General features: G+C 37.5%; 1 protein-coding gene across 1 annotated transcript in view; it reads right to left on the reverse strand.

Moving 5' to 3' along the window:
* Positions 1-26,000, reverse strand: part of CSMD1 (CUB and Sushi multiple domains 1) — a 1,614,989-nt gene that overhangs the window by 280,032 nt on the left and 1,308,957 nt on the right. The gene's annotated exons all lie outside the window — the stretch shown is intronic.

The raw sequence follows: 26,000 nt of genomic DNA on the forward strand, positions 1-26,000 counted from the left end.
TGGAATACATCAAGGAGTTTTATGTCATGCTTAGTACACACACACACACACACACACACACACACACACACACACACTCCTCTCTAATTTTCTCTTTAACAACATTTTAATAAAAACACATATTGCAAGTTAAATGATTTAATTAAAGTACCAATCTCAAGGAACCTTGAATAAAATGAAAAAGGAAAAAATCCCTTAAGGTATGTGCCTTCAAAGGTGACCAGATAACCTTTGTTGACATTCGATAGAGTTTGCATATGTTGTCCCCTTCAAAACTCATGTGGAAATTGGATCCCCAGTGTGGCAGTGTTGGAAACTGAGTCATGGGGGCAGATCCCTCATGGATGGATTAACGCTCTCCCTGGGGGAGGGGGAATTAATGAGTGAGTTCCTGCTCTATTACTTCCCATGAGAGCTGGTTGTTTAATAGATCCTGGTACCTCCTCTCTCTCTTGCTTCCTCTTGCCATGTGATCTGCTTGTACCCGCCAGCTGCCTGCCACTTTCCACCATGAGTAGAAGCAGCCTGAGGCCTGTGCCAGATGCAGCTGTCCCAGAATCTTAAGCCAAATAAACCTCTGTTCTTTATAAATTACCCAGTCTCAGGTATTTCTGTTACAGCAACACAAAATATACTAACACAACATTCTAATGAGACAGGCCAGAAGAGAAGATTGGTAAGTTTTAACCAGGATATCACAGGTCCAATAAATGTTATTATCTTGGCAAAATTATTAATAGCCCCCCTTTAGCTTTCAAAAAGAGTTCCCATTTGGACAATAAGTTATATGGCCACCCTAATCTTAACAAAGACTCTGAGAATGGTATCCCTGCCTTTTAGGCACCCACCCCCCCAAAGGTAGCTGGAATTTCAAATCAGTTGAGCAGAGGCTGGCATCTGCAAAACAGGCTGGTAAGAGAGCTTTCAGGGGATTCTGGAGCTTTTTCATGCTAGGCTCTGGCCATCATATGTAAAAGGTATTATAACTGATGCACCTAAAATCACGTCACATAGGCAGCTACCAGCCCTGCCTGAGTCCAATGAGCGAAGACTCTCTGGAGCCCAGATCTGGTACTGGAGTACTAAATCCCACCATCACAGTGAAATGTAATGGCTGAAGAAACAGTGGTTATTCTCTCTAGTTTCTATGCTTCTGAGCATTATGAATTATACTAAAAATCAGAAAGATACACCTGAAGATCCAAAGCTTACAAATCTTTTTTTATTTTTCCCCATTTTCATCTTCAGTTAGAACAATGAACTCACCCTTCCTCTCCACTGCTTATGAGACTATGATGGAACACTTACTTTCCTCTGTGAAGTGCTCCAGTGCATAGAATGCCATGTTGTATGAGAAAGAAAAATGGGACATTGCTCCATATAGATGTCATCATCTTATCCATCTTAATATTTTCATACTTAAAGTAATGAGGCTTCTGTAAATTCTAGAACAGTTACACACACACACACACACACACACACACACACACACACACACACACACACCGCTAGATAAAATTCATTTAAATAAAAAGAAGATACAAAAAATGTACAGGACCTCCTCTGTACTACTGAGGGATTTTTAACCAGGTAGGGGAGGCAATAAAAAAACAAGAGAAGATAGAAGGAAAGAATGTGTGAAACTGTGCAGATCAAAGGCTCAAAGCGCTCACAGAAAGTGTCACATCGAGGGTCCCACAGTTAGTCAGACCTGCTTCAAATCCCTGCTCTGCTCATTACTGCACAATTAGAACTTAATGATCACTTAAGCTCACTGATCTTCAGTTAACTAATCAGGAAAAATGAAACTCATACCTAACTCATTAAGTCTGCTGTGAGGATAAAATGAGGTAACTTAAGAACTTGTCTTTCTCCCTGCTGCTTTCTAAGCTAACTGATGGCAAAAATCTGTCTTAATTATTCACTATTTTTCCCTAACTGGTTTTTATTATATATTGAAATATATACATATGCTTATCCATAACACAATAAGAACAATAAAATGAACCCAATAAGAATAATGAAGTGAACCACTCCTATTAACAAATATAAGCAGTACATCAATATGATCTATACATATCAATGTGTACTTTTCCCCATCTCACCTGCCCCTCCAGTCCAGATGAAATCACTATCCTAAATTTCATACTTACCATTCTCTTGCTTTTCTTCATAGTTACCATAAATTTATGCATCCCAATAGTAGCCACCCATGTAGACTTTCTTTTGCATGCTTTTGAATTTACATAAATGGAATCTTACATTGTAAGTTCTTCTGTGACTTTTTTTGCTAGTATCATGTTTCTGAGAGTCATTTACATTTAGGCGTGATGTCTGGTCTATTCATTGTCACTGGTATATGGCTTTCTACTGCATGGATTATCCATTCTCCTCTTGATGGGCTCTTGGGTCATTTTTCATTTTTCTCTTACAGAGAACGCTGCTACGGAAATTCTTGCACATGTTGCTGTTGTACATTTTCTCTTTCAAACCATTTGTGCTCCTATGTGTCAGGATTATCACTTTAAACATCATGTAATTAGACTGGGGTTTTTTTTGGTTCAATCTAAGAATCTTTTCTCTTAACTGGATAGGTTAGTCTCTTATTCATAGAACTTTCTACTCTATTTGAATTAATCTCAACCATTTTAGTGTATGCTTTCTATGCATCCTCTGTATTTTCCTACCTTTTTTGCCTACTTTTGTGCTGATCAATTTTTATTTTATCATTCTTTTATTTTAGTAGATTCCCTAGAAATTTTAGTAAGTTCTTAGTTATAATATTCTTGTATTCCTCTTGAAAACCTTAGAACATTTTAATTTTTATAGCTCTCTTCTTAACTAGATGCAATTGCAGTCAAGAATTTTGGTTATATTGTCATAATTAGTTTTTGTAAACCTTATAAATAAGTATCTTTATTATTGTTTTATATACAATTGATTGTTAATTGTATTTTTGTATATTTACCAATTTGTTTGTTTACTATTCTTTTCCTCTTTCCTTTTTTTTTTTTTTTTTTTTCATTTCAGACCATTCATCTGGCCTAATTTTTCTACTTTCTAAAGATTTTTTTTTTTTTTTTTTGCAAATTACCTTTAGTAAGAATATGTGATGGTTTGGACTATTTTCAGATATACTTGGCCATTTACATAGTGTATTGTTTCCTAGTTATATTTTTATTCTCTATTTTTTACTCTCTTACAGTCTGAATCTAATAATAATTCCAATATTTCATCTAAGCTTAGATGTCTGTGATTTCTTTTTGAGTTTGCACTTCGGTTCCTTGGAACTTTACCTGTGGTAATTCTTTGTAGTCTGCTTTGAAGGTACGTCCATCCAGAGGGGATATACATTTGACTTTATAATGTGCCTGGAACACATTACATTATTTATATTAATTTTATATTTTATTTTATTTATTTATTTGATTTGATTTATTTTATTTTATATTTTATTTCATATTTTATATTTTATATTATTTATACTGATTTTATAATGTGCCTTCAGCTTCTTTAAAATAAATTCTCAGCTTGACGCATTTTGGATGACACACTTGCTGTGAATTCACCTGTAAATTAGTCTGAAATCTCCTTGTGGTTATGAGTTATATATCTGTGTCTAGGTCTATGTCTATAGCTACAGCTATATCTGTATCTGTTCTCTCTGATACTGAGAGTAGAATTCCCTTCAGAGTTCTATCTGTATATGAGGGTCTCCTATTATGTGTCCAACATCAGAAAGACTTTAGAATTTGCTTCCTATTCCTTTGAAAGTCCCTATACTCTGAGCCATGGGACATTCAAAGTGAAAGTTCAATGTCATGAGGACAGACATCATCAGGACAAACAATGAGGTCAACAGGTGTCATCAGGACAAATGATGATGTCAACAGATGTCATCAAGACAAAGTCCACTCTTAAGCTTCATAATCTCTCTGCATTTCACATTATTTGTGGGAATCTGATGATTCCTCATTTTCTTACAGGCTCAGTGATACATTTTAAAAAGACTAAAACAATTTTTCCAGCATCTCTTCATGTATTTCCAGTGGATATATTTTTGGTGTTACTATAAAACTGGAAATTGAATTCCCTCAATCAGAGGTATTTCTTAACCCACAGCATGATTTCTGACACATCATTCTTCTCATCATCATCGTTTTTATTATTAATAGTCTTTGGAGTAAAGGAATTTTACTTCAAAACAGAATTCTCAATGGAAATAAAGAAGAAAGATACTGCTTGGGTGTAGAGCTAGGGCTAGGGTCTGGAGCTCACAGACCCCTCGAGCCCATTCACAAACCCTTCACACACAGGTCTATGAGCTAGGTAATCTGCAAAAAGGTCCTTGGAGCCTTGGCTGAAGTAGGAATAGTCTATTCAGCACACACACATCTGAGAGCTAAGCAGTACAAAGAGAAACTCCCAAACTGGACTGCCACCAGCAAAGTCCAAAGAGAAACTGAAACTGAGCAGCTGCCAGCAGAGTAAACATGCTCTATTGTTAGACATGAGCTCTCTGCCACCAGCCTGCTTCACAAACTGCAGAACACACAAAAGCAATTAACTAGAAAGATACATGGGTGAACATGCACACTAACTCCACCCACACACAACTTGTTTACAAGAAATGTCAGGGAGCCTGAGTAAATTATCCTATTTTCCCCACATTGGGTATCGGAGTGGGTTTTTCAATGGGAAGAGAGCAGGAAATGCAGTAGATGCTTGGAGAAGACTATTATAGTTTCCCACTTTCCACCCATCTGCTGCAAAGATAGGAAGACAGGGCTGAAATCCAAATGCATCACTTCAAGATAAGACTGGGATAGCCGTGGGATGGAGGATAGACTTGAAGATAAAAAGCTCATAGTTAGAAACTCATAAATGTATATCACCCATAAGCCACAAAATTTTTTACTCTATAGAAGAGTAATCATAGAATTCAGTCACCAGAAATCAAAACTTATACTGGCCTGCATGTAGGTACCAACTGCACTGAGATTGTATTCTACATGTGATCTTGAGTTTACACTCTGAGTAATGTTCCTATAGAATCTGTGATCTACCTGTGCTCTACCCTCTCTGAGATTTCCCTAGGCTTCAGAAAAAATCATAAACAAATCCTATTGCACATTTACAGTTTTGTTCATTGGACTAAAAGTCACATCCTTAAGGAAAATTCATCCTTTCCTCAAGCAAGCAGTCACAGGTATGTTTAAGTATTCATTTCCAAGTGATTATTTCTTCCACAGTTTATATAGTATTAAAATAATTTAAAATTAAAGTTTAGAAGGCAAGCCAATGACATCACAGATGACGGTCTCATGATTTTTAAAGTTAAAATATATTTTTACTACTTCTGCGTACCAAATTTTAATTTAATATTCATTAAAAGCAACAACACATAATTTTCAAAAAAGAAGCTTTACACAAAGGTGCACAGATTTTGTACACAAATAAGAATTTCAACAGACATATCAGCCTTGCAAAAACAAGTGCTCTGTAGAACACTTTTCTGGGAGTTAATAGGATCTAGTCAAATAAGATTGGCAAATAAAATACACTCTAGTTCCCTCTTGGAAATTCCCATCGCACATTAAAGATTAAAGGCTCAGAGCTGTCCTGCAGTAAAGATTTTTTTTTAACATTTTTTAATCCAGTGTATCCTAAATTTATGTAATCATAGAGCACATTTTCTCCAGAAAACTTCTTAAAATCCTTCCAAATAAAGATCCGCAGAATGTCAGTATACGAAACAGTGGCTTGCACTAAAGAGTGTGTACCCTTTAATGATTCCAGGTTTTATTCATTTTTGGAAGCACCTTTTCTACTTCTGAACCAAATTTCCATTTAGAATATCGATAATAATAATGAAGCATGCAATTAAATATTACATACTCATGAAGTTCATGTTGTATAATAAACAGAATCACCTCATCCACATACTTAGCTAGAACTTATGCTAATTACATGAAAATGTGAGTTGTAGTAAAATGGCTACACGAGGGCGCTTCAGAAAGCCCACAGAACGATTCATATTATCTTTTAATTCTACTTTTACACCATCTTTTGGAAGTACCCTCCTATGTGTGCACTTTGAGACAATGTATATATGTGCTTGTAAATTTTGAAAGATTATTTGAGAGTACCAGGAAATCTACCACTAAGGCTTACTAGAATTGAAATGAACCCCAACCTTACACTTTATTTTTAGAATTATGAAATAAAAATAAAAACTTCTTAGAGTTATCTAGGTTGGATTCAAAAAGCAGTAAGAAGACTTGAGGGAGGAAAACAAAAAACAATTTTAAACAATGCAGTAGGAAATACATCAGTAGGGTCTTTGAAATAAATTTCATTTTATTTTTCTCTAGTTATGAATTGTGGAAAGATGTTTCCTGGTAAAGGCAATAAAGTGTATTCTAGACTAATGTGAGAGCCCCCAACCAAAGACATTACGCTGGGGTCAGAAATTGCTTTTCCACCTTCAGGGTCATAACAAAGTTATTGATGAAGCATGCTTTTATTTCTCTTTGTGATTGTATTCTTTTATGTGCCACACATACTTCTGCTCATTGTTCTCTTAAATATTTTTTTCTCCAAATGGGATTTTGGTGACTCTGAAGCTTTCTAGTTTCTTGCCATAAAAAAGAAAACAATATTTTTAGTTGCATCAGCCTTATCCCTCTATTAACTTAGAAGAAGAAGGTACTGTTCCTGAGGTGTGGAGTACTGTGTTTTCCAATTTCCCACAGGGGTCTCTCGGAATATTTCAAGTCATAAAGACCATTTCTGCAGGCTCATTAGTATCTATGGGAATGTCTTCAGTATCTTTTCAACTGAACCCAGAACCAGTCCAGTCGTCTTGAACAATCTAAAACGTACTACACTTTACCTAAAAGCAATGGATCTGGCATTTTACTTCTAATAGGCAGCAATGACAACACTGATATGTTGTGTAACAAGCTGCAATGACACCGATGTTTTTCCAATTAGATAAAGTCATTTTCAACACTGAGGATCTTATGGGACATATTTTTTAAATTATATACAAAGTCGTGTTTTCTTTTTTCTCTTTTACTAAAACAAAAATTAAGAATTTACTTAGCATACCTATGTTATTTAAAAACATCTCCATGCAACATATCTCAGTATTTAAAATGCTTCTCACATCTAAGAAAAATACATAAAGCGACACCAATATGTCTCATATAAAGAAGCAGACATATGTCATTCTCCAATCATAATGTACATATTAAATTTAACCTATGTCCTTCAATATATGAAGGAAAACTATCATGTTTGACATGATATGGGATTCTACCGGATGCCTGCTGAGACATAATTTTCTTTGTTTTTTGGTGGCAGCTTGTTAAACTCCTTCTTTCTGTCGGCTGATATCAGGCTTATACAACCTTCTAATCAAGCAGGCACGTGAGTGGGCCTTATGCAAATACCTGGTGTGGGGAAAATGGAATAATTTAATCTGGCTCCCTTGGCTCAGGTCTGGCTGGAGGTTGGAGTGGCACATTTCTTGTAAACAAGTTGTGTGTGGGTGGAGTTAGTGTGCATGTGCATCCATGTATCTTTCTAGTTAATTGCTTTTGTGTGTTCTGCAGTTTGTGAAGCAGGCTGGTGGCAGAGAGCTCCTATCTAAAAATAGAGCATGTTTACTCTGCTGGCAGCTGCTCAGTTTCAGTTTATCTTTGGACCTTGCAGGTAGCAGTTGAGTTTCTGAGTTTCTCCTTTGTTCTGCCTAGCTCTTAGATGTGTGTGTGCTGAATAAAAACTATTCCTACTTCAACCAAGGCTCCAAGGACCTTTTCACAGGTCACCTAGCTCATAGACCTGCGTGTGAAGGGTTTGTGAATGGCTGGAGGGTTCTGTGAGCTTCAGACCCTAGCTCTAGCTCTACACCTGGTGCGTCCTCCCCTGTTCCTCTGGGGAAGGGCCAGCTTCTGTTTTGACAGAAATTAGCCCTTCATAATAGCTAAAATGTCTTCAGGGTGAAGGAGGGTTGGTCTGCATAAGCATCCTTTTTGGGGGTGGAGAGGGGAGAATAAGTTCCCAGTCCGAATGCCCAGGATTTTACACTAGAAAACGCCTGGTAGCCTCTGACCTATGCCAGCTGCAGAAGTCAGCTCAAGCAGAAATCAAGAAACAGGATTAACCCGAGGCAGCCCAGCCAGGGCTGATGGACTTGCTGGGCAGCGTTAACTCAACCTTGAATGTGGCTGAGCATCTGTGCCCTTAGTACCCTGGTGGGTGAACGGATGAGTGATTGCTCTTTGGAAATAAGGATTGGATACAGACATATGAAGTAATAAGAATGTAAATACAATCTCTGAGCACCTTCTAAGGATTTCAGCAGCAGAAGCAGACAGATGCAGGATCAGTCTTCAACATTGACACTACGTGGCCACGGGACACAACAGATGTTCTGGAAACAGACTTTTCAGCCCTGCTTACTCCCAGGTGTTTAAGAGGAAGACTGCTTCCCTCTGGGAATGTGTAAGTCCCGTACCCTATTTCTTGCTTATTTCCGAGAAAAGTTGGGATTCTTCAAGAGGGAAATTCTGGATTTTATGTTAATAAAGGGCAGGAAGGTGTTTTAGAAGATTACTTGCAGAGGAAAGTGGCCACATCAGTATTGTGAGCTCGCAAAGCAGACCATGAGTTTCATTAATTAATTCCTAAATTAATCAGTTGATTATTCATTTACTATTTCCCATCTCTGTGAAAGGCAACACCACCTCCTGAGTTACTCAATTTGAAATCCTAGCAGTTACCCTCAATTCTCCCCTTTCCACAGCAAAAACAAACAGAAAAAAGCCCCCTGCTTATCCACAGTTCACTTTTGTGTTTTCAGTTAGTTGCAGTCAACTGATGTGAAAATATTACATGGAAAATTTGAGAAATAAAAGATTCATAAGTTTTAAATTGGACACCCTTCCAAGTAGCGTGATGGAGTCTCCCACCATCCTGCTCTTTCCCACCTGGATGCAGATCCTCCCTTTGTTCAGCCTGTCCACGCTGCAGATGCCACCTGCCCATTAGCACTTAGAAGCCTCCCAGTCATCGCAGTATCACAGTGCTCCTGTTCAAGTGACCCTTATTTTCCTTAACAATGGCTCCAAAGGGAAAGAGTAGTGATGTGGGCATGTTGCTACAGTTGTTCTATTTTATTATTAGTTATTGTTGGTACTCTTACTGTACCTCATTTATACATTAAACTTTATGATAGGTCTGTATGTATGGGAAAAAAACAGCATATACAGGGTTCAGTACGATCTCTGATTTCAGGCATCCACTGGGGATCCTGGAATGTATCCCCAACATGTAAGGGAGGGACTACTGTACACAAAATAAAAGTAAGAGGCTTAATTCTCAGAGTTGAAAACAACACAGGAGACTTCTCCCCCTCCCTTTTCTTCCAGCATTCTTTAGAAAACTTGCAACTCTAAGTACTTTTTCTGTCTCTTTGAAATGTATATGAATGTTTTTAAAAGTGAAATAAGTCTCTTTCCAGCTTTAAGACCCAGGGATGTCTTTCTCAAGGACCTGGGAGCTATCCCTTTGAAATACAACATCAGGGACAACAGTGACAGAGCTCCTGTCGCCCACTTTCCATGACAGGGCAGGAGCCTAACCGTCCAGCAAGGCATCTGATTTCACCTTGCAAAGCTCCTTCCTTTCATAAGGACATGAGGATTTTATTTTTCTTTGTAGAAAACCAATTAACACAGGGGTTACCTTAATTACCAGGTGAATTTAGGATGATAAACGGTGTATGACAAAACGTACTGTCAAGTCCTCTTGCCTGAGGACTAGTTACTGTCTGTCTCGAGAGCACGTATGGAGCGGGTTGTTCCTGCCTGGCCGTATGAAAGGGAGAGACTTCTTTCTGTCTCTGCATTCTCTTAGTGGATTACTTGGGATGTGCATCACATTCTGGTTTAATGCTTACTAGATAACAGAAGTGTTTTCTTCCTCTTTCACGCTTGTGGAGAGGTTTTCTGGGTTGAGAGGACATTTTCCCGCAGCACACTTGCCTGGACTCCCTTCTTGTCTGTCCCCAAATGTAACCCATTCTCCGTGTTGCATCTAGGATGATCACTTCATAAAGCCAGTCAGTTTGTGTCACTACTGTTTAGTAGATTCCCATCACTCAGCTCCACAGCTTGGATCCTCTGGTCCCAGGGGATCCATCCCTGTCCATCTCCTGTGTCACTGTGTCTCACTCATGCTGGCCACCTCGTTTTTCCTTGTAATTGATAAGCTCATTCCCTCTTCAGGGCTTTTCACTGGCTCTGCCATTTCCCTGAAATGCTACTTTTTCTGGTCTTTGCAAGGCTCCTTGTTTGGGTCTCCCTTAAACGCCATCTTGTCAGAACGGCTTTCCATGGTTGCCAAAGAAGCCAGTTGCTCAGGAACCCTCTCATAGACTAAACTGTTTTATTTGCTGTTTACAACCGCTTTCTATTTTCAAAGTTTACATGTATTTCTGTTTCCCTCCCTACATTGAAAGCTCTGGGAGTAGCAGCTGTTTTTTTGTTTACTCAACATGTGTGGTGCTGTGTTAGGAGTTCAAAAAAGTTTTTGAAATTAGAGTGCCCTTTTTTTCTGTGGATAAAAGTGTTTTAAATAAACTAACACAGTTTCTTGCTTAAGGAACTTTTGTAAATGAATTATTTTATAAACCAAGAATTAATATTTTTGTAGATATGAGTTAATCATATATTCATTTTTTATTTAAGTTAGTGAAGATCCATTCACAAAATGTGCTTCAAAACAGGGTGCAAATACAATGAGAACTGCCTGGGTGGTTTATAGCATATGATGTCACACCTGCCCTGACATTTGTGGGATGCAGGGCAGGATCACAAAGGGAAACCCCCCGGACCACAAGTCTCAATACTTAAAAGTTGCACAACAAGCTAAGAGCTGTTGGAATGTGCCACGTGGTCTTCCTTGACAAGTACTGTGTGTTCACGATGCTGGGGAAGTCAGTTGTGGTTTACACTAATTTTATTACTGAAGTACAGTCGCATGGATGTATCTTTCCACCACTGGATTTCCCCTGAACCTTGGGAGCTCACCCACAAATGCATGGACACCTCAGCTGACTCTTCCATACTCCTTGCGTCTCTGACAAACTGTTTTAACATGACAGCCAAGCCGTCTGCTCTCAGGAGGAGGGACCAAGGCAAAAGGTCCATCTGGCCCCAAGAGGCAGGCTCATGTCCATTTGGGCAGGATTTAAGGGTCTTGGATACCCAGAGAATGAACTAGAAGATTCTTCCTTTCCTGTGTGGAGAAGTTCAGCCAGGGGAGGCCAGAGCTGGGCCTTTGAGTACCAGGTAACAGATAGGACCTGTCATGCCTGGGCCTATGGTAGGACTAACAATAGAAAATTTTAAAAATACATTGCACTGTATTTGAGATGAATATACACAGACACTTAATGAAATCCTAGACAAAACAGTAATAATAATGATGCAACCTGCTCATGCATAGATTTACTAAGAATCACAAATAAACCTCCAGCCTACCATGAACAAAGGCATAGATTCCTCAAAGTCAGGCAAGGTCAAAAATTATCAATGGGTCAGGGATCCTAGTGGACTGTGTGCATTTCCACAGTTCCAGAAATGAAGTACATGCTGATGATGAATGGCCTCTCACCCCCACCATGACCACTTCCAGAAACCTGCAGAGCTGATTACCTTCTTTCTGCATCTGTGTCATGAAACCACACATGCCACATGCGACGCACACAACATCAGTCCCTTTTCTCTCCTCCCTAGTTTCTCCTTCTCACCTGGTAGCAGCTCAGTAACCAAGAGGTAGGCCAGAAACTCTAATGTCATTCTAGATCCTGCTTTGTTCTTTGAATAACAGCTCATCAGCGGACAAGTGGTTGGTGCAGAGTCAGGTCAAGTGCCACTACCAATCCCACAAAGCCCACCTTCTCCTGTCACCAGCGTCTATCCTCCCTGTCTGCTCCCATTGCTTTGCCTTCCTTCCCACCCTTCCCGTCTCTTTTCTGAATTATCGCCATAGATGCCTGTCCTGGCCTCAGTTCACAGTGTTAAACCAAATTGCTCTTTTCTAAAATATAAATATCATCATGTTGGTTCCCTAACTGGAAGCCTTAAACATCTCTGTAATGATTATGGTGTAAACTGAAAGTCACCATAAATTGCTTGGCCTACTCTGCCTCAATAGTCTTACTTACCAGCGCCAACTGTCTCTCTACCAGTGACTCAGGTCCGCATGGAAGATTATTTTCATGCTTAGATTTTCAGCTTTCTCTCCTGCAAACTGGGATATTATCAACCTTAAAAGGCAACTGTAAGAACCTAAAGTTATATTGCAAAGAATTAATCCCTTAAAATATAAATTACATTTATTATACATTATAATGACATTTTTGTGGATTATTCCAATTGCCTTTCAACAAAGTAAAGAAATATCTGCTGAGTCTACTGACATGGAATGGCTTCTAGAGAGGAATCTAGCTAGAATCTGGAAAGAAAATATTTTCTTTCTATAAAGTTATTGATATAAGGCCAAATAAAACTTAAAGAATTATGTGGGAAACAAGATTTTGATTGAAAACTTAATAGCTGTCACATGGAATCTAAACTTAAAATTAGGGCAATGACATGTGTAACTTTGTCCAAGTTAGTTCTAGCTTATACCTGTTGTGCCAGCATAATTGTTCATAGCACCCAGATTTACTCCTAAAAATATTCCAATTTGAATAAAAATTACACAGTCTCCCTTCTTATGAAGTCCTGTAAGCCTGTTTCACACAAGAGTAAAGGAAGCAGGTAGAGTGTGAGACAGACAAGAGGGAAGACACAATGATGTCACTAACACACCTGGGCACAGATGTGTGGGGTGTTAGTACCTCACTCTGTTACTCATGCAAGCCAATACCCTATTTTTTTTCCCTTAAATTAGTTTTAGTAGATTTCTGTTAATTATCACCAAAATAACCTTGACTAACACATTCTCTCTTATCACTAGTCCTTTGCAAATCCGTGTGCCCATTGCCAGGGACAACTTCCCTCTCTGCCCTTGCTCACTTGGCTAAATTCTACTTATTCTACCAATCTTACCTCTAATATTGTGTTTTCAAGGTTTATTTCCTGGATTGCCTCAACTGTAGGACAAATGACTTTCCAGGTACTGAAGAAGTTCAGGAAATGCCAGCCCATCATATGCCGCTGTGGTATACTGATTACTTTTAATTGAAACCACTTGGAAAAGAGCAAACGCAGGGACAGGCTTTCTCTGAACTCCCCTCATCTGCCGGGAGACAGAACCTCCAAAGGGAGCTCCACTATTTGGGAGTTTCATCAACTCAGGAAGATGAGCTCGTATCCCAAGAGAGGAGACTGGAAGTCCACACCACACCAAGATGATCTTTGTCACAAACTATCATCTGTTCTTCTAACAGCCCATTCATTTTTCCCAAAAATCATTTATGAAAAGAGTATATAAGCTCCCAATCTAACTAGTTTTTGGGTAGTCACTTTTCTTTCCTGTGATGCCTTTGTGCATGTAATAAAGTTGTATACCTTTTCTCCTGTTAATCTGCCTGCTGTCAGTTCATTTCAAAGACTCAGTTATCAAACCCTCAGAGGGTAGAGGGAAAGTCCTCCCTCCCCTGTAGTGCTCCTTGTCCTTTTCTAGTCAGAGAAATGGCCCCACAATGCTCAATTATTGATCCTTTGCTAGATAGCACACTACCTGAGATCAGGCACCAGATTTCTCTTGCTCAATGATACAGCAAGCACCCAGCAGTGACATGCATAAAGCAATAACTTAAATATTGGTTGAATTAAGTCTTTAAAGCACTTAGCCCAAGACCTGGCCAGAGTAAGTATTGAATAAATAGTAACTATTATAAACTTTATCATGATATAACAAAGGATATGTTTTGGAATAAGGATGAATTATTTGTGAGATTAAAAATAAATAATTCTTAAGAAAAATGAGTTTATAGTTTTAAAAACATATTTGGTGTAATGTAAAAGTGAATTAAAATATGTAATATGAAACTTTGATTTAAATAAAAATAATAGGCATTTACAATGGGCTCCCAGAAGAGAAAGGAACATGGTGTTTATTTTAATTATTTCATTCTGAATGATTTCCTGATCTAGACCTCATTTCAGAAAATTTTGTTCGCAAATTTAATAATGCTTGTTTTTGTAAATGGCTAATGGAACTGCATTTCTATGAAATGTTTAGAAATGGATCAAAAATACTATTATGGAGCTGACTAAATAATATACATGGAATAAATGTCAAGTGTAAAATTATTATATCTTTTATGAGTCAAGTTAAAAACTGAAAAAATAAAGCATGCACGAAGTGTAGATTATTATAAAAGATAACACGTTATGCGGCTGGTGATGTGACAAAGTACAAATTTTTATATAAAAAAGTGATTGGTGAAGCAATAATAATAAACATTCTGTCCAAATATTATCTCTTGCAACCAGCCAGAGTGAAAGTTGCTCATTTTCTCCTCCTTCATACTTTCTATTGCTGCTTTCAGATCGACCCACCACATTTGAGGGTTAAAGGACATTTCCTTTGAGATTTAACTCATCCATTGAAAAAGCTTCAATCTCTGCCTTTTCATGTGTGTCTAGTGAGAAATGAGTCAACAGCATTGCTGCATCTTGCTCTCTGCTCTGACTACTCTAAATCTCACCTCCAAAGGTGCTGCCTTGAGCATTAACCCTTCAGAAACTCAGTCTTAGGGCCACTCGTCTACCCCATCAACACCCAAAGAGCTGTGGTCAGATGTCTGTGTGTAAGTTCCTAGCTTAAAAAAAGGACAGCTTCCAATGTCATTCAACCAAAGGCATTTTTTTATGTAGTAACATGCTGATTGACAGGATTCTTTTTTTAATTTTTCCTTTTGAAGGTAGTTGTGTTGTGGTAGAGATTTTTCAACTCTTGGCTAAGAAATTCACAAGTGCAAAAACAGTATGTTAACTAAGAATGTTTTCATTACTCAAAACTCAGAAAATGTCTAAAAGAAAATGAATATTTTTGGGGGGAGGGTGTTGCATTTCTATTTATTCATTCATTCATTCATTCACTCAAAAATATTTTTGAGTTACTACTGCATGTCAGACAATGTTCTAGGCACTTGTGATACATCAATAAGTAAATTAAGATTTTTCCCATTGTGGAGTTTCAATTCTTGTGAAAGGAGATGACAGTAAGAAATAAAATCAAGTAAAAAATGAAAACAGAAAAAAAAGAGAGCAAGCAGGGTCAAGGGCATTGGGAGCAATGGGGGGTGGGTTAGTAAGTTGCAATTTTAAATAGGTTGGTCATGAGAGGTCCCCTGAGATGATGACATCTAATCCAAGATAGTGAAAGAATCAGCCCTGCATGACCTGGGGCCAAGGCAACCAAGCAGGGAAAATAAAATAGCCATCAAAGACCCTAAATCATGGGCCTAGCACCTTCCAAAAAAGCAAGGCCATTTCTGGGGCTGGAGATGCTCAAGAGGTGGGTGGAGAAACTAGCAGGAGACCAGGTGGAGAAAACACTGTGGGCACATGGGAACTGTAGGCAGCTGGGGAACTTTGGGCCCTGAGGAATCAGGGGTCATTGCTGGGTTCCAAGGACAGTAGCGAGGTGTGGGACTCATATTTTTAAAGTTTTAATGTGGCTGCTGTGTTCAGGACAGACTATGGAGGGACCATAGGACAACAGAGAAGAGTCTGTGAGACAGGTTAGGAGGCTACTGCAGCCTGCCGGACAAAAATCAGGTGTGGTGGTGTGGAGCGGGGAGAAGGGCCCCATTCTCCATGTGTTTTATAGGTAGGTCCAACAAGGTTTCCAGATAGACTGCACATAGGACATAAGAGCAAAGGAAGATTTGAGAAAGAGGGCAGGATTTCCTTCCATCAAGCGGCATGTTCTAGCTCAAAAACGAAATAAAAATCAGTGAAAGCTAATCAACAAGTACCAGAGCCTAAGAAAAAGAACTATGCAGGAAAACTGACAGTTGCTGAGGGAGGATAAGGGATGCCTTCTTACAGGAAACTGTATGCAGTTCTTATTACACAACACCAGAGTTCTAATCTAAACTAAGCACACCGAAACCTTAGGAAATCTACATGCCAGTGTTACTTATACATAAAGTAGACAGATTAATTGCCGCTTTTATGACAAGACATTGTTATTCTAAATGCTAGTGCCATACAGAGCTTTAAACATACTTATTAGCATAAACTTCTATATTTCAAGTATTAACTAGAATGCCTAAATAATCTGGGCTATTTTTCTTATTTTTAATAACCTGATTTCAGGATGGAGGATGTGTCTGCATTTATGAGTCCCTTTGAAAACTCACAGATTTCTAGTCAGAATGTGAGCTCTGCAAAGCAAGGATCTTTGCTTCATCCACTCATTCATGCCGAGCTTCACAGCAGTGGCCGCCGCTCTACAGACACGCAGTAACACCTGCTGATCGACTGAATGAATGAGTTAGTAAGTGCCACGTACTGTATATAGTTCAGGATTAGATTTCTCAGTATGATATTAAATTTGCTTTGTCTGTAAGAGGTAGATTATGTTGTTTACAATGAGGTCACAACTCAATTTCAGTGATCATTTAAATATAATTTGTCTTTTCTCGTTCAATATCACAAATTCATATGTAAAACTTCAGCGTGTACATAGGTGAGATACTGGAGTTTCGACCCCATCCTAAAGTGTAATGAATTGGTGAGTCTAATGCAAATATTAAAGCACTAATGGACTGATTTGCTTTTAATGGTCTAAAAAAAGGAGTTGGTAAACTACGGCCCGCAGAGCAAATCTGGCCCACCACCTGTTTTTGTAGCTTGAAAGAATGATTTTACATTTTTAAATGGTTGAAAAATACCAAAAGAAGAATGTTATTTCATGATATACAAAATTAAAATTTCAGTGTACATAAATAAAATGTTAGTGGAACACAGCTATAACTGTTCATTTATGTATTGTGTCTGTCTGCTTTCACAGTACGACTGTAAAGCTGTGTAACTGCAGTGGAGACCACAAGATCCACAAAGCCTAAAATGTTACTATCTGATTCTTTACAGGTTTGCTGAGCCTTGGTATGGAGCAGTGATTATGTGATAATTCCTTGCATTTATGTGGCATTTTCCTTATATTACTCTTTCTCATTAATGCTCATGTTTTTGAATTAAGAAAATTTAAAAAGTGGTTTATTAACTGGGTCCTCACCCTGAAGCTCTTCAGCTCTTTATTCATAGGGCTCGGTTATTATTTTCTCCTACAAGTTGCTCTTTTGGGTTAGATGCTAGAACTCAAGAGCAAAGTCTCTTTTGGAAGGTTTATTGGCTTTATATTTTGCAGGGTAAACATTGACTAGCAGTTAGAATTTTATTACATGTGCATGGATGCTTCAGTGGCTGAAAAGGTTTAGAAAACATACACAGAAAGAGAAACCTTAACATCCATCAGGATGTCTAAATGAAACAAAGAAGATCTGAATATGATTGAGTTCCACCCAATTAAGTCTCAGCATTCTTCCTTTCATTCTGAAAATGTCAAAGTGCTTCCATAACTACAGACACTGAGTCCATTGAGATCTAAGCCTTTTTCAAAGAGCAGAAGCTGAAGATGGCTGCAGTGCTCAGGGAAAGAAATGCTTTCAATAAATTTCTGTCTATATTTTTAAAAGTAATACATAGACGACAACAATGACAACAAGAACAAAACCCTCAATCTAACTCAAAATGGATCATGACTTTAAATACAAGAGTTAAAACTAAAAGTTTTAGAAAAACACATAGAAAATCTTAAGGATTTAGGTCTAGGCTAGGAGTTTTTAGACATGATAACAAATCCATAAAAACAAAAACTGATAAACTAGACTTCATCAAAATTGAAAAACTTTTGCTCTGCAAAACATGCAACTCAGCAATTTCATTCTTGAGCATTTATCCTAGAGAAATGAAAACTTATGTTCACACGACAACCTGTGCATGAGTGTTTACAGCAGCTTTACTCTTAATAGATTAAAACTGGAAATAACCCAGATGTCTTTGAACAGGTGAATGATTAAACAATGGTACATCATTTTATGGAATACTATGAAGCAATATAAAGGAATAAACTACCAATACAACTATGCAACGACCTGCATGGACCACCACAGGAATGTGATGAGTGAATAAAGGCAGTCCCAAAAGACCGAACACTGCTTCATTCTGTTCATGCAACATTTGTGAAATGACAGAATTACAGAAGTGGAAAACAGACAAGTGGTTGCCAGGGTTAAGGAGGATGGGAGTTGGAGGGATATGGGTTTGACTGTAAAAGGGCAACCCTGATGGCAGCAATGTCAACACCCGGTTGTGATACTGTCATCTAGTTTTGCAAAATGTTACCAGTGGCACAAGCTGGGTGAATCTCTCTGTTCTATTTCCTACAACTGCAAGTGAATCTATGATTACCTCAAAATAAAAAAAGGTTAATTTAAAAAGCAACAGATATCTGAAATGCAGTATTCACTTGAATTATGTACAATAAATGCAAACTGCTCTATTTCTAAACTTCTTTTTATTATATGTAAGTACGTGTACACACGTATTTAATTTCAAAATTCAGAGGGATTGAAAGGTTGTCAGGAATCAGCACACATGTCAAGTATTTCTGAGAGAAAACAATATGGACTTTACAATTGTAAAATTCTTGGTAAATATTGGCAAATTTGAAGATGCATGATATTCATTGTTAGAATTGTCCATTGCTGGGGATAATGACCATTTATCTTAGAATAATGATAGTAATAAAATACTGCACCAAACCAAAAGCCTTTTCCAGTCAACACAACTACTGTTTACCCAAGAGGCTCTATAATTGCTATGACTGTGAACTGGAAGAAAAGAAAAGAAAATCGAAGGACAAGGATTCCCTAGACAAACAAGTTAAAACCTCTGTTTTCATTTGTCAGTGGAAGCACAGGTATTAAAATAGATGTGTAGACAGAAATAGTGACATTATTACAAAAACAAAAAAGTAAATAACTTTATGATCTGCCCCTCAAGAGTTCTTTGTAATAATGTTCAGTGTAAAAAATATGCTTTTATGATCTCAATACTTACCAAGTACGTAACAGCTATGAAAATGTGTCATACAGTATACATATAAAATATGTTTAAATCAATCTGTGCAACTAAAAAAAAAAACTTTAGTATGTGACAGAAATAAATCAATCACTTTGATTTTGACCAATAGGGAATGTGAATTTCATGACAAGCAAAAACCCAGTCTGAATTCCATGAAAATGCTTCATACTAATTAAATAAAAATGTAATTTTCAAGAAATTCCACTGACAGTGCAAATATTTAATTGGGCAATAAACCCCCCATCCCACAAATTTTTCAATTTTGAATTTAGATGTCACTTACTTTTTGTAATAATTGTCCTTATACTTTTTCCCTTGCTTAAATTTTATAGTTGGATTCTAATTCCCCTATTTATGTAACATTGATATTTGTTTATCTCAAATGAACTCGAAAAGCCTTATAATCAATTATGGGAAAGAGAATATTACTGGTATACTCGTACAGTAAATATACACTATAGGCAATACTTACAAGTCATTATTTTTTCTATTTCTTCCAAATAAATGTTTTAATTCTCTTAAAACTATGAAACTATACTTTAGAGATCAATACTGTATAGTCGCTCAAATTAGACCATGTAAAACATACAATTTTAATAGATTGATAGTGTTCACAGTAGTACTTGAATCACTTATCTTAATTAAGTTTTTAAGACTACATTGTGAACTAAATTAACCTCTCACTAATAAAGGAATTTGAATGCTCTGAGACAAAAACACTAATTAGCAATTATGCTTTCATCACATCAAATACACACAACTATGGGAAAACCAAGTATGTTTGTTCTTTGATGCTTAAAAATAGTACACCTCTTGAAGTTATTTTTAAAACACTTTAATAGTAACACTAATAATTAAACTTTAAATGTACCATAAAATTTTGAGTTTTGCATCCTCATGAAACGAAAGGATTGTGCATTTGGTTATCCGAAGAGATTTCAGTTTTTTTTTTCTTTAATAATAATTAAAATCAAAACCAAATTTAAAACTTCAACTCTCATTCTCCAAAGATCCCTTTCTAAACATTTATTCATATCAGTAATCCTGATTAAATTGATTCTCAGCTTCCTAGTAGGTATGAACAATAAAAATCTGTGTGTTGACTCAAGACAGACTTGAAGTGAGAAAATAATTACCAGATTTTTCATTAAACATTCTTCAAAAATTCACTTTTCTTTATTGATAACAAGTGCCTGATTTCCATTTTCAATATGTTATTGAAACTTCAGGTGTTTGTAGTAATGCAAAGATCTGGTAACTTAACATTAGCATGATAAAGTGATATTTACTTCTTTACTATTTTTTCTGTTTCAAAGTCAAAATACACTATCTATTTGCCTTGCTGCCAAGTAAATGCCAGGAGAATCTTATTGTTGTCAGTCTGAATTGAGTGGTGTGAAGTGGAAGGCCAAAGAGAAGGAAAAATCTCATTTGAGAACTGCAGATTGAATCATTTATCACATAACTCTTCCCTTGAGTCAATCTCTCTCTAGAACTGAGAATAAATAATAACAATTCCTTAGATTTGGAGAAAACTTATAAATCAATGTTCTTTCGTGTTCGTTATCTTTGAGGGTAGTCCTCATGAAAACTGTAGGCTGGAAAAGAGTATTATGTCCTAATTTAACCTACTTAACTAGGAAATTTAGCTAATAGACTTTAATGTATACATGCTTGGGGTTACATAGTTGGTAAGATTTGAGCTAAGCCCCAGGCCAGAAACAGTGCCTCTGTTTTGCTTATTCCAAAAATTATGTAAATATTATATATGTACATGTGTATATCTGTGAGTGTGTACATTTATGACTTTTCTATTATGCAGTTTGCCGTAGTTTGAATGAGTTTTATTATGCTTAGGATTATTATGTATATATAAATTTTTTTTCTTGTACCCAGTGATAGAATTGCTAACATCTGGGCGGCTTATATTCTCTTTAATAATGCTAAACGCTGCCAAGTATATTACTCCCATTTGCACCTCAAATGTTTTTTAACTGCCTCAATGAGAATATGAGTAATTTAGGGAAAACATCTGTAAGTCACTGTAAAATGCAATTTGACACACATCAGTTGAGTAGATGTTCTTGTCATTGCAACTACACTAAGGACTGTGAATATTAGAGCAGAGACAAGCAGAGACATAAAAAATTAATTAACTCATGTAAGGAACTCATAGTCTTCAATAGCCAATAACTAAGAAATAAGAAATAAACAAGCAATAAAGACAAATACATACAAAAGAAATAACGGAAAATCAAAGAAAGATAAAATGCTATTAGGTGTCAAATGCAAGGCAGAGACAGCAAATGCAGTAAATAGTGCAAAATATCTAAGAACTCTGCATACTAGGATATTCAGTCACAACCAAAAAGTTATAAAAATAATTCTTGGTGAATGTTATGAAGTGTAAGAATCATATAAAGTGGACTCTTATTTACTCTTAGGGATCACAGAAGTCTCTTAAAAAAGAGTGGTGTTCAGCCATGTGTAAAATAAATAGACGTTTGCAGGTGAAGTAAACAAGGGGAAGAATTTTAGCCCAAGCAAAGGCTCAAAGGCAAGAGAAAACAAATCTGTGAGGAGCCAAGCATGGAAGGCATGAGTGAGTACGGAGAAGTAGAAGCCTGATGCTGACCACTTTGAGGCCATGTTACAGAGTTAGGCTTTTATTGTAATGTAAGTGAGACTCTAGAGAGGATTTTTAAATTAGGGGATTAGCTTGATTACATTTTCTCTCTGACAAAGTGGATTTTCTTCAACAGGAATTCAATACAACAGTATCCCTCTGAACAGCCCTTAAGAGTAGTGTCTAGTTTGGGTGGATACTGCGTGATGTGGTAGCTCGTGTGAGCAAGAGAGATGCAGGCGGAGATCAGTCTCTCCACCCTGTTGGAGGTCAACCAGATAATTTGGCAATTGGATGTGGATATGGGTGGTTTGGGACGTGTTATTTTTGAGAAGTCTGCAAGGTGTTCAAATGAACTTATCTAATTGGCATCTTAGAGGTTCACAAGGCAGGTGGGAGTTGGAAATTGAGATTTTTGGAGTTATTACCTCACAGATCATTGTCTGAGCCTGGGGAAGAAATACATTTGCTCTAAGAGAACATGTACAGAGAGGAGAGATCAGACATCCTAAGACCAATTCTCCGGGAAACCTACATCTCAAAGCCAGGTAGAGGAAGACAAGACTACAAAAGGGATTGAGACAGAGCAGCCAGTAATACAGGAAGGATCTGAGGGAGGATCATGAAAAGCCAGAGAAAAAAGTATTTCAATAAAGTAGAAAGAGCCAACAGCATCTCAGTTTTGTAAGAGGCCATTTAAGATGATGACTAACTGGGTTTTTTTCTGACAGTAAGAGCAGTAACCATGGGGTAATGAGGGTAGAAACAAAAAACTAGGTGGGCAGCAGAATGTCTGGAAAAGAAATACGTAAAGCAAGCACAGAATTGTCAAAATTCTGTTATAAAAGAAGAGAAACACAGGTGAATACTCAAAGGGAAAAGATGGTGTTTTTATGTATCTATTTTAAAAAGTGAATGACTCGAGCATATTTAAATACTTGAAGGAAGGAGTCATAGAGAGGGAAGAGAGAAAATAAGGACAAAAAGAGGTTCACAAACATAGGCAGTCCCTGCGGCAGCCACCAGGCGTATCCGTGGAAGGACGAGCTTTGCTTGGGAGAAGGGCCAAAATTCCAAGGTAACAGGAGTGGAAGCGTAAAGAATTACAGCTAGTTTGCATGTCTGCTGGAAGGAAATAAAAGGAAATCACTCTGCTGGCTTTGTCTTTGGTAAAGTGAGACTCAAGATCATCTACCATGCACGTAAGAGGATCTGATGAGCTGGAGGATCTGAGGAGAGTGGTGAAGATTGGAAAAGAATAAGGTGAGAAGCCACAAGAGTTCACTAGAACGATAAATGACAGTAGCTGAGCAGGAGTGTGGCTGGCAGCCGTACACTTACAGTGGGGACCCAGCTGCAGGGGGCGTGGCCTTCCTCAGGAGACTGAGAAAGACCAAGGCAGGGGGACTGAGCACACTGGAAGAGACTAGATTTCAGTGCTGGAATGGCTGCTGATAGGGAAGAAACATGCCCCAGTAAAAGCAAGACCTAACACAAAGAGAGGAAGCAGAGATGCATAGAGAAGCAGAAATAGCAAAAGAGTAACAGGTTTAAATGTAATTTTTCAGAATTTCAGGTAAAGCAGAGCCTAACATACACAAGGGTGCTTCAAAAAGTTCATGGGAAGATTCGTACTATCTTTTAATTCTATTTTCCCACAAACTTTTGGACGTTCCCTCGTATAACCGAGAGTAGCTGGTAGAAGTGGAGAGAAGATCCAAGGGTCGGAGGGCAGGGGCTGAGGGCACCAAGCTGGCGGTGTCCACACGACGTGAAGGATGCTGGCAGGTGCTGCAGGAAACTACACGTAAGTCCTTCCTACCGGGGTGGGCAGTGGAGGGCAGACACCGAGACAGAGACTGAAGGATTACTGTGGAGTGGCAGAGGCGTCACTGGAGGAGCTATGCTCATTACACTGTGAAATTAGTCATCTATTTGTCTGCTTTCCCTGGAAATTTTATGAGGAGCAATTTCTTCCTTCTACAGCACTGGATCTTCAATACCAACACTGCAATAGGGACACAATAGGAAGGGGTTATATATTTGTTGGTGAATAAATTAATACATGAATGAATGAATGGTTAGCTTATTACTTCAAAATTATTACACCAGTGTGATTGCACGCATGATGTGACTTAGGGTGACTTTTACTCCCGTCAAGGTGTCCGGTGAATAATCTCAATATTTGTCCCAGTGATTCACATTTCCTATGTTCTCATTACTAACTCTACTTTTGAATGACATGTCTTGAAAGACATTGTGATAATCCAGTCAATTAAATGTGGAAGCATTTTCTTCTCTTTAAAATAATGTTGCACGCCTCTGCCCACCCACACATGGGTTGATCTAGAGTTTGAGATTCGTAGGGAAATTTTACCTCCAAGATCTGGGGAAGGGTGGAGCATGAAATGCCCATTGTGTGAGGTATGACCAACGGGCAAGGTTTCAACATGAGCAGGGTTTATATCAGCAGAAAGATAGGCATGAATGATATTCCGGCTTGTATTTTTATAGAAAAAAATGATATCCTATTTAGTAATAATTATTAAAAATTTGGAAAGTGTCATTTTACATGTCTTATTTCTCACCTTTCAATTGTTATTAACCTTGTTAATGTTAGACAAAATGAATTACAGCTAAAATCTTAACATCCCACAGAATGCAGGATTTAGAACTTCAAATAAGCCAGCATCTTAGCTCCAATCAATCCAACACAATGCTTTGTATCTCTCGTGGGCCAGGCCACCATGGGACTCAAAGTTCAAAACAGCTTTCTTTGGCTTTGAGCTGTTCACAATCCACATGCGTTAGTGGACAACTATAAAAATGGATGGTCAGTTTTCCACCAGTCTAACAAGGAAAGTTGTGAGGGAGCAGAGGGGAATGACGCCTCAGCTGTAGTTGCTGTGAACTGACTCTGTAGAGAAACTCGGACCATCTACCACGGGTTTATGGATGGCTCTCTCCAGTAAAACAGTCACATTCCCTTCAGGCCTCTTCTGAAATAAACAGCAAACGATAGTTTTTTAATGAAAATGTACCTATTAAATTATGAAAATTAGGGAGCGATGCCATGTAGTTACTAAGTTACTACCATTATGTGCGAAGAAACCAATCTCATGAAATCTAGGAATGCAAAACTGCTCCAGAGCCACTTTCCCTAAGAATAGACGAGCTCAGGGTTTGGACCACTGAAGGCTCAGCTGACGTTTATTTAGCCCCTCCCTAGAGTAAAGGTCAGTTTTGTGTGCTGAACTCCATTTTCTTGCATTTTATGCATGATTAAGAGGTAATTAAGCTTTAATGAAAAGTGTTAGGCTGATTACAATTAACATAATTGCTGTAGTCAGTTCATGTCCTCCTGTTTCACACACTGCGCAGAGCTGGCAGGACAATAGGCCTTTAACAGGGTTTGGATATCTTGTGAGCATCCGCAGTGCCTTTTTCTACTGGAGAAAATTTCGTCTTACAGTAAAGTGAAGGTAAACACACACATACCCTACTCCATTGGAGGCCATTGAACATGTAGGTAGACACGCAGCATTGAAAATAAGTTATTACTATTTCTATAGGATCAGGAAAGAGTTGTTCCTCTCCCAAGATTATTTTAAAGCAGGGGAAAAATGATAATTTTTAATGGAATAAGGAAATTTATTGTATGATAGATTAAACTGCACACATTTAAAAATGGGTATTAAAGTTTAAAAAATGAAAATATTCTGCCTAGTTTCCAACTACAATCAAAATATTAAGTAATCAACAGTAAAATAAATTTATAAAGAATTACAATACTTAAGAGGCAAACGAAGCTGCACACCTTTTATTAAATAGGTATAATGTGTTCTTTACTAGTCAAAGCGAAGTCCATAACAGCAAGTACTTTTTTGATAACATCTTTATATAAAGACCATTTACTCTGAACTATTTGTCAGTACTGAATAGAAACGAATCCAGAGCTGAAAGAATATTTATTATTAAAATTAACATTTAAATATTCATTAAAGGCTTTACTATTAAAATTTCTGAATCAAGCTAAACTCAGTTACAAAGCACATCATTTACAGTAGATGACGTGTTGTTTATCACACAATCAGTCATCCTAGTATTTTTCAATATTTACACACCTGGAAATTTTTCAAGCATATCTAATTAGCAAACACTTGCTAAGCACTGATTATATATCATGTTCT

The sequence above is a fragment of the Cynocephalus volans genome, chromosome 1, assembly GCF_027409185.1.
Source record: "Cynocephalus volans isolate mCynVol1 chromosome 1, mCynVol1.pri, whole genome shotgun sequence".
Lineage (NCBI taxonomy): Eukaryota > Metazoa > Chordata > Mammalia > Dermoptera > Cynocephalidae > Cynocephalus > Cynocephalus volans.